The sequence below is a fragment of the Pipistrellus hanaki genome (assembly GCF_964339955.1).
Source record: "Pipistrellus hanaki genome assembly, chromosome: 1".
NCBI lineage: Eukaryota > Metazoa > Chordata > Mammalia > Chiroptera > Vespertilionidae > Pipistrellus > Pipistrellus hanaki.
Window position 1 is genome coordinate 171,662,209 of NC_140503.1, and position 14,955 is coordinate 171,677,163.

The window sequence follows — 14,955 nt, forward strand, 5'->3', positions numbered from 1 at the left end:
ATTAAATGATATTTTAAGCAAGGGGCCAACCCAAACAAAACAAGGATTGGCATGTGCAATATGCTAATGTCATTTTGGTTGCCAGAGAGGAGGGAAGGGTGGTGATGAGTAAGAAGGGGGAAAAGGAATAAGAGGCACAACTTCCAGTTATAAAATAAAATATCATAGAATAAAATAAGTCATAGTGATATAATGTACAGCCCAGGGAATACAGTCAATGATATCATAAAAAGTTGTGTACAGTGATAAATGTTACTAGACATTGTGGAGATCACTTCATAATTAATAAATATATAACTGTTGATTAAATAGGTTGTACACCTGAAATTAATATAATATTTTATGTCAACTATTCATGAATTAAAAAAGAAAAAAAAAAAATGCTGCAAGATACTAAGAAACTTAGACCAAATGTGCTACTATGCTGCCATCTCCTGGTCAATGTTATTTTAAAAATATATTTTATTGTCATCTCATTTCAAACTATAATTTATACAATCTGTGTCCCAACATAGAGTAATACAAAGAAAAATCTGGCAATCTCTCCCAAATTTTCTCCTGAGTTAATAAAAGTTTCCAGTTTTGTATATCCTTTCATGGTTTTTCTCTTGTTTATATAAACATAATCTAAAGGATTTATCCACTTGAAAAATTATATATTTTTATCTGCCCGCCCCCCCTCTCATTTCTGCCAAATTGGTGAACTAGCATAGCATACCTTCTCCCGCCAAATCAATCCAATCAAATAAAGTATATAAGAAAGAAGTAAACATGAATTCTAGGCCAGGAAATTATAATAAAAGTGAGAGACGCGGAGACGGAGGCTATCCTGAACTGGAGTATGTGTGTGGGTGGCAGAAGCCTAGAGTGGAATAAGAGAATATTAAAGGAACAATTTCAAAGTTCTACTTTTTCATCCCTCACCCTGACCCCCAACACCCTTCCTTTCCCAACGTTGCCTTGAGACAATGTTCTCCTGCTTTTCATACCAGACACTAGTCCCAGCAATCCAGACTGCCAGTTTTGGAAAGTATCAAGGCAAATGTCTACTAAGGAGGGGAGTTTCTACAAAAGGTGACAACTAATATCTGCTACTTTCAGATATTCTCTTCCTCACGCACACTCCTCCAGACCTCCAGGACTAGTATTGTCTCCTCCTGGTGCTGCTTAGCTGCTCCTCCTATGGCCAGCCTTCACCCTCAGAGAAGAGCCAGCACTGAGCTTCTTAGTTATGCTCTAGCCCCAAACACCTGCTCCTCTAGTGGCTTTGATAAGCAGAGTGTCCTCTGGGCCACCCTGTAGGACATATCCCCTGAGGGGTCTCCCAGCTTTACACAACATATCCAGCCTCTTTGTTTCTTTCTCCGCTCTCTACCAGGACACATAGGGCTTTCCTTTTCTTTTTCTTTTTTCTTCTTTTTCATTTTCTTTTTTCAATCCTCACTTAAGGATATGTCTTTTTTTTTTTTTTTTTTTTTTTTTTTTTTTTTTTTTTTTTTGGTTTGAAAGAGAGAGGGAGATAGAGAGATAAACATTGTTGTAAGAAAGAAACATCCATCGGCTGCCTCTGATACGCACTCTATTTAATTAGAAGCATGGACAGTATGATAGCTATGCTTATGATATTCCTAGATCAGTATCCAAGCCATCACCTTTCTTTAGCTTAAAACATAATAAAAAGTCTCTTCCTGAAACCTAAGACAATAGCTTTCACAAAGAACATTTCTAGCAAGTGGGATTCTGGGTATGCTTTACTCACTTCAACCAGATCTACTTCAATGTAATTTCTTTTGTGTATTTAGCTTCAGCATAAAGTTCAGTTAGAATGAATGGTTCCACTGCTTCACCCACCTCCACCTCAAATAACTGCTCTAATGCATTGCTTTGGTTGACATTTGCTATATTGTGTGACCCAGTTCAATAGAAAAAGGGAGATAGGTGGGGTTATAGATTCTTGTGGAAATGAGAGGGAAACTAAAAAAAAAAAAAAAAAAAAAAATCAATGCAGGTTATGACAATTCAATGGATATGGGAGACATTGGAATGAATGGAAGGGAATTATAGATCCATATTTTGTTTGAGAAATGAATTTGAGGTGTCAGAAACAGTACATAGACTACTTCAAGAGCTAGGCCTTTAATACAGAAGAATTATAACAAATGTATAAAGAGATTTGTGAGTCAAATGCATATAGGTGATATCTGAATCGGTGACAGTGGATTAGAAAATATAGAGAGCAACCTCATGATACTGAATGTGGCAATGATTTCTTGGCTAGGACACCAAAAGGAAAGACTACGAAAGGATAAACTGGATTACATCAAAACTTAAAACTTTTCTGCCGAAACCGGTTTGGCTCAGTGGTAGAGCATCGGTCTGTGGACTGAAGGGTCCTGGGTTCGATTCCAGTTAGGGGCATGTGCGTTGGTTGCGGGCACATCCCCGGTGGGGGGTGTGCAGGAGGCAGCTGGTCGATGTTTCTCTCTCATTGACATTTCTAGCTCTCTATCTCTCTCCCTTCCTCTCTGTAAAAAATCAATGAAATATATTTTTTAAAAAAACAACAAAAAAAAGTAAAACACTTTTCTGCATCAGAGGACACTATCAACAGAGTGAAAAGGCAAGCCATGGAATTTGCAAATCATATATCTGATAAGGAATAGCCAAATATTTAAAGAGTTTCTACAATTCAACAACTAAAAAACAACACCAAAATGTAAAAATGGGCAAAGTATTCGAACAGATATTTCTCCAAAGAAGACATAGATATATCAATAAACACAATACGATGCTCAACATCACTAATCATTAGAGAAATGCACATCAAAATCACAATGAGATACCACTTCACACCCATTAGTAGAGTGAAAAAGGGGAAATAAGGACTGGTAGAGATGTAGAGACAGTGGAACCCTTGTGCATTCATTCCTGGTGAAATGTAAAATGGTATAACTGCTGTAGAAAATGTTATGGCAGTGTCTTCGCCCATTTTGGCTAACAACAAAAATACCATGGACTAGGTGGTTTAAACATAAATAATGTATTACTCACAGTTACGTAGTCTGGGAAGGTGAAGATCAGGCACCAGCAGATCTGGTATGTCGTGAGATCATGCTTCTTGGTTCACAGAGGGCCATCCTCTTGTTGTGGTCTCACCTGGGAGATGAGACAAGAGCTCTCTGGGGTCTCTTCTCATAGGGCATTAATCCCATTCATGAGGGTTTCACTCTCATGGCTTAATCACCTTCCAGTGGCCCCACCTACTAATACTATCACATCCAGGGCTAGGGTTACAGATTTTGAAGAAATTTATTCAGTCTACTACAGATGGTTCCTCAAAACATTAAGCATAAAATTGTCATATGAAACAACAATTCCACTTCTGGTTATCTATCCAAAATAATTAAAAGCAGGAACAAACAGATACTTATTTGTACACCCATGTTCACAACAGCGTTATTCTCAATAGCCAAAAGGAAAAGGCAACTGAGAAAGCCATTGACAGACCAATGGAGAAACAAAATGTGGTGTAGATTCATATAATGGAATATTTTCCCACCTTAAGAAATCAGGACACTCTGGCACCTCCTATAATATGGATGAACCTTGAGGACATTGTGCTAAGTGAAATAAAGACATGCTGTGTGAGGTACCTAAAGTAGTCAAATTAATAGAGACAGATAGTAGAATGGTGGTTTCCAGGGACTGGGGGAAAGAAAAATTGGGAATTAATGTGTGATGGGCACAGAATTCCAGTTTTGGAAGATGAAGTTCTGGAGATGGATGATGGTGATGGTTGCAGCACAATGTGAATATATTTAATGCCAAGGAACAATATACACCTAAAAACGGTTAAAACGGTAAACTTTATTATATGTATATTTTATCACAATAAAACAAGAGAGGGCCTGGCTGGTGTGGCTCAATAGTTAAGTGTTGACCTATGAACCAGGAGGTCACAGTTCAATTCCAGGTCAGGGCACATGCCCAGGTTGCTGGCTCAATCCCCAGTGGGGGGCATGCAGGAGGCAGCCAATCAATGATTCTCTCTCATCACTGATGTTTCAATCTCTCTCAACCTCTCCCTTCCTCTCTGAAATCAATTTTTAAAAATTCTTTAAAGGAGAGGCTCTTTTGTTCAGCTAAGGAGAGGGCTGTTGGCGTCGGCCTGTTGTACGCCGCTTCAGTGAGGGGCTCAACCGCTGCCACTGGCCTGTTGCTTTTCTAGGCGCCACTCCTCCGGCCCTCCCCTCTCCCTCCACCTCACCTCCCGCCCCCATCCCTGACATGACACACTAGTAGTGCAGCATCGATTCCTCTCGTGCTTTTGGGCGCTGTTCTGAGCAGTGTCACCCTTTATACCAGAAAACTGGCGGGTGCTACGGGGAAAAAAAACAAAACAAAGAAGAAAGTGGAGGAGGTGCTAGAAGAGGAGGAAGAGGAATATGTGGTGGGAAAAGTTCTCGATGGTGGAGTGGTAAAGGGCAAAGTGGAGTACCTCCTCAGGTGGAAGGGGTTCTCAGATGAGGACACACGTGGGAGCCAGAAGAGAACTTGGATTGCCCCGACCTCACTGCTGAGTTCTCACAGTCACAGAAAACAGAGGCAGATAAATCAGAGGGAGGCAAGCGCAAAGCTGACTCTGATTCTGAAGAGAAGGGAGAGGAGAGTAAACCAAAGAAGAAGAAAGAAGAGCCAGAAAAGCCTCGAGGCTTTGCCTGGGGTTTGGAGCCAGAACGGGTCATTGGAGCTGCAGACTCCAGTGGAGAGCTCATGGTCCTGATGAAATGGAAAACCTCTGATGAGGCTGACCTGGTCCCAGCCAAGGAAGCCAATGTCAAGTGCCCCCAGGTTGTCAAATCCTTCCATGAGGAAAGGCTGACGTGGCACTTCTATCCCTCAGAGGATGATGACAAAAAAGATGACAAGAATTAACTCTCTGGAGTACCGGCCCCTGTCACATCTGACTGTGGGTTTCAGGGGGGCGGGGAAGGAGTTCTGCTTGTCCTGACACCACAGAAGTGGCTTGAGAAGATGTCCTTTGAAGAGCCAGTATCGTTTCTGTGCCCTACAGCAGCCCAAGTGCTTTAAAGCCATTTCATGCTGTATAGGTTGCACACACATCCACATGGAGGGGAAGGAGGATAAGTATTTCAAGGCAATTCATTCTGCACTTGGCTGAGAAAAGCGAAGGGCCTTTCATAAAGGACAAAACTTGCAGAATGAATATGTGTGAGAGCAAAGATACTGTAGATCTTCAAAGAGCATCTCCACAAGCCACAGCCTTCTTCTCTAATAATGTTAATTGCATTTTTACAGCGTAGCATGTGTGTAGTTTTTGACTATTACTGCTGTATTATTTGGGGGTGGGAGGGGAGAGGAGTAGGGTTGTTTTATTAAAATTTGGGACCTAGTTGCGGAAATGGCGAAACAAAAAAAAAAAAGAAGAAACTGCCAATGATTTGGTTTTGGTCTCCAGGATATTTTCTTTTTTAAAAATGTAATTGGCAATCTAATTGAGGTCTCTAAGAGACTGTTTAAAAGCTGTGAATGCCTGAAACTTACAGGCCAAGGTGTTCCCTGCCTGAGATTAATTCTCTTCCCAACAAAGGACTAAACCAATTGATAAGTTACCAAAGGTGCCATTTGGGGTGGGGGGTAAGGGAGATGGAAATTAGTTGAAAAGGGAAAGTCTTTTATTGGAGCATATATATAGGCAGATCATTCTGTCTTAGAGGTGGTAATTCTTGAAATTGACAAGACCCTTTCTTTTCTAATTATGAAGCCATAGATATTAGCTTGTCCATCCAAGCTCCTGGATGAGGTATTTGCTGGGAGGTGAAGAAGATGGTATAAGAGGTGTGAGAGTAAAGAGAGGGGCCCATGTTTTTAGGATGGGAAAGCCTCTTGGAGCCTCTCTGTTTTTTTAACTTTAAACTCTGAAACCATTGGGGCAGAATTCAGTCACTGACAGCACAAGTTCATTGAATCACTTCAGGAGTTGGACTATTTTAAAAGCCCTGATCTTCAGGAGAAGATTAAACTTTCACTTTCATACTGGGGCAGTGGTTCACTTTAAAACACAAAACAAAACTTCTTTTTTTTTTTTATCCTAAGAATTAACTTATACCTAAAATGCTGTCCTGACTCATAAAATCCGTCAGTTATTGACATCATCCAGTCCTACATTTAGAACTTCATTGTAAAATCCTTTTAGGCATGTGTTAGATTTCTGTGAAAATGTTGTTTTAATGTAAATTTCATATAACACTGTCAGTATTGTTTTAATAAAACTATAGATTTTTTAAAAAGTAACAAAAGAGAGGGACAGAAAATGAGGGAACACAGAAAGAGCAGAAAAGACAGCCATATGGAGTCTGAGGCAGAGACTGGAGTTTTCAGACATGAACCAAGGAATTCCTGGGGCCATCAGAACATGAAGAGGCGAGGAAGGATCCTTCCTAGAGCCTTTGGAAGGAGTGTAATACTGCTGACACCTTAATTCCAGACATGTAGTCTCCTGACCTGTGAAAGAATTAAATTTATGTCTTTTAAGTCACTAGGTTTGTAGTAATTTGTTCCAGCAGACTCAGGAACCTAATACAAAATGTATGAAGAAGGTCATCAGCTAAGAGTAGGAGTGAGAGAGTAGCTGAAGGGGTTTGAGGAAAAAAGAGAGGTGAGAAATTGCCCTGGATTATGGGAAAGTCAATAGCTTGGAAACATATAAAAAAGACTGCCTAAGAGCTACTTTAGGATCATAAACAGAAACTTAAAATAAGGTAAATTGGTTTTTGTGGTTTTTCTTACAGATCTGTATATCTGTACAAAGGTACAGGTGAAGAATCATAGAAACTTGGATTTATCCAAGGTTATCTTTTCATCAAGAGAGTACAAAGTAAAAGACAAGAAAACAGTTGATGATCTATGTAAAGAAATGATTTTAATGATTGTCTTCTTTTGTAACTGCTGTCATCTCCAGGTACCTACAACACACCCTGACACATCATAGGAACAGAGCAAATATCTACTTAACCAATTACTAAATGGTGTGGTATTTACCATAGTGGGCTTCTCCGAAATGAACGTAACACAATAGAGTCTGAGCTACATCACAGATAAACCTTGCCACACCACAATCTCCTGTGTGTGGGTCCATGAAATGCTCTTCTTGTGAACCTAGTTTCCACTAACAACATGACTCCTAAGCTTTGTGATGCTTTCCACCTAGTCCCTTCTTACATGACAACACTTGTTTGTCACCTGGTATCAATTCTGTCACTTCCCATTAGGAGAGAGAGAACAAAAATATCATTTGAAGAGAAATATCTCACATCTCCAAGAAAAGTATATTGTCATTGTTGATATAATCCTTATGCTGCATTTATCAAAACTTAGCATTTTTAGTGAATAGTTCCATGAATTTTGGCAAACACATACAGCCTATAACCACCACCACAAAATAGAAAACCTTTTCATTATCTATGGTAGTGAGTGCTTCCCTGCCACCATCGGACTCTGGAAATCCTGATCTGTTTTGTCCTTATGAGCTTTGTTTTTTCTAGAATGTCCTATTAATGGAATCATGCATTGTGAGCCTCTATTCTTTTACTCAGACTAATTCTTTTAAGGTAATCTCATTTTATTTTCATATATGTTACAATTCTGAGAGAAGAGAAATTATTTCCAGAAAGCTAATGAACCTACTCAAAGCTGTAGTTATTGAGGGTCAGAAATTTGGTTCCAGTTGCTTCAAAGTTGTATGTTTCTTGTTCACTATGCCATATTGCCTTTTGTTAGCTGATGGTTTATACAACTCTCACTACCAATTCTTGAATTTAGCCATTTAGTCCTCTACCCTCCTGCAAACAAAGACCAGAAAGCTAAGAAGACAGACATCAGGGCAAATAGAGGCTGACTAAGCAAACTTCCTGCTATGTTTGCCATGCTGACATTGGTGCAGTCGACATGCTATCTTAATACCATTAACAATTCAGTTCTTACATGTGCCACTAGTGTGGGGAGCATTTTTCATGCATTCTTTCACTTAATTCTTACAACAGTCTGGAAAGCTATTATGAATTCCATGCCCAGAGGAGGAAGCTTAGGTGCAGAAAGGGCCAAACAGCAGTAGTGTCAGGGAGCCAGGATTTACAGACAAAGGTGTGGTTTTTTTTTTTCTTTTTTAAAAATATACATTTACTTTACTCTCAAATTCACATAGAAATTCACCAATAGATCCATAAAAAATTAACAAATTTTAACATAGACATTATATAAATTATATTCTCAAAAAATTGAATTAAACTATAGCTCAAAAGCAGAAAGATAACTGAAAAATCTCCAAATAATTGGTAATTAACCAGCATACTACTAGTAATGTGTATTTTCCTCCAAAATCTGGGCTTGGGAAAGGAACCAGGCCTTCAGCCCCCTACAGTGGAAGTTGCCATTTAGTACCAGACAGTGTGCTAGGCAGTGCTACATACATTATGTTATTTAATTCTCACAAAAGTGGTAAACAAATGGTATCAGCTGGTTTCATACAGGAGAGCACATGCTGAAAGGGTTTTTGGAGACTGTTGAAGTTCACCTATTAGGAAGTCAGAATTCCATTCTAAGTCCATGCCTCTGTTTGCTATCCCTTGAAGCACTATGTCGGTGGGAGAGGAGGGAGGGGAAGGGCAAGGAGGGAAAAGATGGAAGGAAAGGAAACAGAAAGGAAGGGAAGGTGTAGCTATGTGTGCTTCTTCCTTGTTAGTTCAATCGAATGAGCTTCACTAAGGGTTTATCTGAAAAACATTAGCTAAGAAAATATATACAAATAAGTTAAGGACTTCTAACAAGATTAGCTGATATTTCTGTAATGCTTCCATTGCACAAGGCACTAATCCAAGCATTTTACCTATATTAACATGTTTGTACTTCAAAAAGCCCTCTAAGGTAGTCACTAGTATTATTTCTATTTTATAGACTACTACAATTTGAACCCTGGCACTCTAATTCTAAAGAGTTTGTCCACATACAGCACAATACGCACAGTACTAAAATTATTTCAAATGTCCTCTCCCAATGTGTTAGAAGCAATAACTGAAAAAAAACCTTTGTTTGAATAGTATTTCCTTTTAAATGGGTACAATTTAGTTGTAAGATTATAATCAAGGCTAAGCAGGGTGTTCATACTTCATATAATTGTCAAAAAGAGAAGGTAGGGAGAACCAAGATAGTGGCATCGGTAAGCACCTATACTCACTGTCTCCAACAACCACATCAAAATTACAACTCAAATACAGAGCAACCATCATCCAGAACCACTGGAAAGCTGGCTAAAAGCACACTGAGACTGGTAGGAGTGCAGAGGCACAGAACAGGCTGGTCTGGCACCCACCTGTGCTGCTTTTTTAATCAGGAGGGAGATCATCTCTGCAAAGGCCACGCAGAGGGGCCAGGAGTCCCAGCCCCACACGAGACCCCCACAGTCCCGGGTCTCAGAGCTGGGAAAAGAAGTCCCCATAACTATCCACTATAAAAAACAGTGACACAGAGGCTGCTGGAGCCCCAGCTATTCCTCTTAAAAGGACAGCATCATGAAGTGAACTTACAAGGTCCTGCTTTCTCTGGGTTCCAGCTCCAGGGAGAGGATCTGAGGGACAAATTTGTCTAGCATCAGGGCAGGAACTTGGGGGTGGCTCTCTCTCAGACAGAGGTACTCCCAGGGATCATTGTTCCTGTGCAGGGACCTCCCAGGTTGGAGGGCTGACTGGCAGCCATTTCTGTTAGCTCTGCTCTGGTGATTCCTTAAAATACCACCTCATTCAATTTACAATTCCACCCAAGCTGCCTGCAGCAGCCTTTGCATATAAATGGCCTGTCCTTGAAAATCTCATACAAGCTGCAGCTGGGTCAGGGAGCCTCAAGCCTATCAATGAAAGGCCTAAGACCTGGAATCAGCACCAGCCTGCCTTGCTTCACAGCTGGGCCTCCTCTGAGCACTTCCATACCCAATACAAAGAGGAAGAGTCTATAGATCTCTCTGTAGCTCCTATTGGGTGGCCCCAGGCCGTGGCTGACTTTACACCTCTCTAGAGACACACAGCCAGTGTACCCAGTGGTCAATGTCAGATCATACCAGATTATAACTCTACACACCCATAAGTGACACATTCAAGGGGCAGACTCAGTGAGCACCAAAGTCCCACTGAAGCAAGTCCTGCTCCGTAAGGGTGTTTCCTGAATGGTAGCTCTCCCACTGTAGTCATAGGTGGTCCTCATAGCCAATTCACCTGGAGGTCCATTTCTCCCAGAAATGCCAATAGCAATAAAGGCTCAACTGTAACAAGACTGGACTCACAGCCCACAAAGGGGTTCTGGTGACTGGAGAGGCTGAGAGCTACTGGGCCCTATAGGACATCTTATACACAAGGCCACTCTATCAACTCAAGGAGACTTAGCAGCTACTCAGTACATTGAAACAAACACATGAGAGCAGCCAAAATGTGGAGACAAAGAAACAATTCACAAATGAAAGAAATGGAAGAAAGGTATGATAAAAAGTTCAAACCCACAGTTGTAAGGTTACTCAAGAATCTTCTAGAAATCTGTAAGGGATTTAAGGAAATTTTCAATGATCTTAGTGAGAAGAAATTAGGCATACATTGACTGAAATAAAGAATAATATACAGGTATTCAACAGTAGAGGGTTCTGAGAATCAAATCAATTATTTGAAATATGAGGAAGAAAAAAACATCCAACCAGAAAAGCAAAAGAAATAAGAATCCAAAAATATGAAGATAGTGTAAGGAGCTTCTGGGACAACTTCAAGCATACAAACATTCACATTATGGTGATGCCAACAGAAGAGAGAGAGCAAGATATTGAAAACCTATGTGAAGAAATAATGTTAGAAAACTTCCCCTACCTGGTGAAAAAAATAGACTTACAAGTCCAGAAAGCACAGAGTCCCAAACAAGAGGAACCCAAAATAACCACACCAACACACATCATAATTAAAATGCCAAGGGCTAAAGACAAAGAGAGACTATTAAAAGCAGCAAGAGAAAGACAGTTAATTACCTATAAGGGAGTACCCATACAACTGTCAGCTGATTTCTCAACAGAAACTATCCAGGCCAGAAGGGAATGGCAAGAAATATTCAAAGTGACAAATACCAAGAACCTACAACCAAGATTACTCTACCCAGCAAAGCTATCATTTAGAATTAAAGGTCAGATAAAGAGCTTCACAGAGAAGGAAAAGCTAAATGAGTTCATCACCACCAAACCAATATTATGTGAAATGTTGAAGGGTTTTCTTTAAGAAGAGGAAGAAGAAGAAAAAGATTTAAAAAAAATATGAACAACAAAATAGCAACATAGCAACAAACACATACCTATCATCAACTGAATCTAAAAATCAAAATAAATGAATAAGAAATCTAGTGAACAGAATGAACTGGAGGATAAAATAGGATCAGAGGCATGGACATGGAACAGACTGACAGTTCTCAGAGAGAAGGGGCCGGAAGAGATTAAACAAATATCTTATATGCATATATGCCCTACTTATAGTCACAGACAATAGGGTGCTGAAGGCCTGGGGTGGGGCAAGAACTGGGTGGAGGAAGGCAATGGGAGGTGGGGGGACATCTGTAATAATAGCAACAATAAATTTTTTTTTTTTTTTAAGGAGAAGATAGATCAGTGTTTCCTAACCTAGGAAGATCTTCAAAATACTAAGTGGGGGGGGAAAAACTCCAAAAAAATGGGTGAATATGATGCTTTTAATTTTTTTTCATGTGTTTTTTTTACAGATATAAGTGTGTGTGTAAATACTTAGTATGTTCTGTGAAAAAAAAAAAGAGGTCTTTTTAGGACAAGATCAAACAGGACTTTTGTCTCATTTCTAATGTTTCACTATTCACAAAGAGCAGGTATTTATGTTATTTATCTAATGCTCTAATTAAAAATTATCAAAAATGTTATTTGTTTCTCTTATCTCTTTTTTTGTTTTCTTTATGCTGATAAATCTCTCTCCATATATAGAAAGACATATTTGTCTAGACATATTAATATATACTAGTACAACATAAATGTAAATTGTAATATAAATTTATTATGTAAAATCATTTTGGGGAAAATCTGATTTGATATAAACTTATTTAAAAACTCTCAGAAGTAGATATTTTAAAAGAAAAATGATTATGTATTAATAAATTCACTATATCCTTGTGACACATGGAGATAGCTCTTTTCAACAAAAAAAAAATGTAAGGAGTATTTCTTGAGTTATTTTATGAATATAAGTTTTAAGAATATCTGGTTGTTTTTATTTAAAGCTTTTATGTGAAGGCTTTTTTAAGATATCTGTATACCTACCAGTAATCTTCTTTAAACTCTTAATCCTACTGCATTCCTTAGGTGTTTCTCATTCAAATCCTTCCAACCAGTTTCTTCTCCTTTGATGAAATTAGTCAATACTGAAAAAAAAAAAAAAAAAAAAAAAAAAGATTGCTTTCTTGTTGGGACTATGCTGTCTCTGAGCTCTTCAAGCTGTTCTATGGGTTGAGACTTCTGTTCAGACTTGTCAAACTAGTTTCATTTCAACTACTTGTAATTTGTTTCCTTATTTCTTGTAGCTGTAGACCTTTAATATACTAGAGATGTCATATAGTTGATTAGGAAGTCGAGTTCAGTGGGTGCATGCTTCCAAGCGCATATTTTTCTCCTGTGGATGATGTTGCGGTAAGTTCAGCTTTGTTTTGTAAATGACTTGTTTGCTGTGCTGCGTGTCAGTGGCTAGATTCCTGGTTTGTCAGAGGTTCCTACAAGGTGTCCTCAGTGGGTTGAATCTCCACTGGATTTTCTGAGATGTTTGAAATTGTTGTAACAGCTGGAGTAATTAATCTCTGTATTTGAAATTAGTGTTTTTGTATTTAAAGATCCTTGTGAGCATGACTGCACATTGTCAATTTAAAATAGTTGGGATTTTAGAAGTTAATGAGAAATATATTACCTTGCATCCTGATTGATTCTGATTTTGGGGTTCTGGGAAAGGTGTTCATTTGTTTTTGAAAAGCCTGTTAGCAATCTGACAAAATTTAGCTTCTTTGGTACTTTCCCTTTAGTTGCTTTTCTTTGTACCTTAAAGTCAGTCCCTGGGAACTAATGCAGATTGGGAGGCCAGTAACTATAGAGGCACCTGCCTTCAGCATAGAACTGTCAGGACTTCTTAGGGGAAGAAAGATAACAGGAGACCCAGGTTGGGGAAAAAACATGTCTATTGTCTTAAAATTTTTCTATTAAATATTAAGAAAAAAGAAAGCTATGATTTCAAGTTGTTTTTTGTTTGTTTGTTTGTTTTCAAATGGGGTTTGCTACACGCAAAGGAGAGGGAAAAAAAATTTCTTGATATAACTATACATAATTAAAATAGTGACTTTAAACATCCATGATGACAATAATACTTCACCATTTATGCCATTTCAAAACAGTTATATTTATGTTATTTCATTTAATAGCCAGGACACTCTTGTGAGATCAGTAGAAGAGGTGTTGTTAACTATGACTTTAAAGTGAGAAATCTGAGGGAAACAGAAATGAAAAGGCCTCCCAGGTCTACAGAGCAGTGTAATGACAGAACCGGAGAGCTGCAATACCCAGCTCCTCAAGTCCAGTCTTCCCAGACTGCTGCAGAAGCTCCAGGTGGCCAGGGTTCCACCAGGGACATGTCAGAGATGAGAACTTGACTCTAGATTGGCCAATAAGTTAATGCACTTTCCTTGGCTTCCTTCCCCACTAATAAAACCCACATTTGTATCAACACTTTAGTGAGCACATTGCAATTGTCAAAGCTTCTCTGAGATCCTGAGAACAGGTCTAGAATGCTTCACACATAATCGGCACTCGGTAAATATTTGGTGAACACATGAACGAGTAAACATATCTAATTGTTTAGCATTAATGTTTTGCTTATTAAACTTTGTTGATTCTGAAACTGTATATCCCATGTTCATATAAAGCAGTAGTTCCAACCTTTCATATTCACATTCCCCAAATTATTCTTTAAAGAATATGAAGTCTCATGATTATAGATAGCCAAAATCATTTTTTCTAATGAATATCTGTATTTATAAGAATGTGTTCAGTTTTAGGGAAGTAAATTATAGGAATAATTTTGGAAATCAATGCTCTTGTTTAGGGCACCCATAATATTTATTGTTAAAGAAAGGGGACAGTAGGAATCATCAAAGGTTTATGGTTCCTTTAAGATAAATTCAAGGAATACTAATCCAGGATTTAGGGGATTTGCAGGAGGTGGCAGGTCACACTAACAAGTGAATCTAAGGACTGAGGCAAAACAAAAGCTTAATAATTTCTGGTATCCCCACTTTTCAAAAGTTCATAATATGCCACTACACTTTCCAAAAAAATCTACATTAGTATCTGCTTTTGTTAACTGAAAGAAACTCAGAGGACTTTCGCTTTTATAAAAAAACAAAAGAAAAACATGAAAAGCGAAAATAGCATTCAGTGTTTGTTTTGCAGTGAGCGTCAAAAGAGGCATCACCAAGCTCAATCTAGTTTATACCAGCCATGTATTTACCACTATCATTTCTGTTCTTACTGTATGTAGGTGTTACTTTTAGTTGTATGTGTTATTTGGTATGATCTGTTAAGTTATTTTGGGGGCCTGGGAATGAACGAAAATGTTCCTTACAAATTATTGATAAATGTTTCCTCCCTTTTTGCCATTTATGCTTATCAAAGGTGTCATAGGAATGCTCCACTTTCAGAGAGAGGGGAAAACCAGTGCCATGACATCCTATATCTCACCTACATTAAGTCTACAATATGTTCTACAATCACACTCACCATTCCTACTTCTCAAGGAACAAGAAATACAATGGGGACCCTTGTCAAATATAATTGGCCCATAAATTCACTGTTTCTGCTCT

At 38.7% G+C, this 14,955-nt stretch overlaps 1 pseudogene across 1 annotated transcript; it reads left to right on the plus strand.

The window, feature by feature from the left end:
- Positions 1 to 771: 771 nt before the first annotated feature.
- On the plus strand, positions 772 to 5,085 carry LOC311621275 (chromobox protein homolog 1-like; annotated as a pseudogene). Its single transcript has 2 exons — positions 772 to 839; positions 4,348 to 5,085. The product of its transcript is annotated as a chromobox protein homolog 1-like (transcript).
- Positions 5,086 to 14,955: the final 9,870 nt, after the last annotated feature.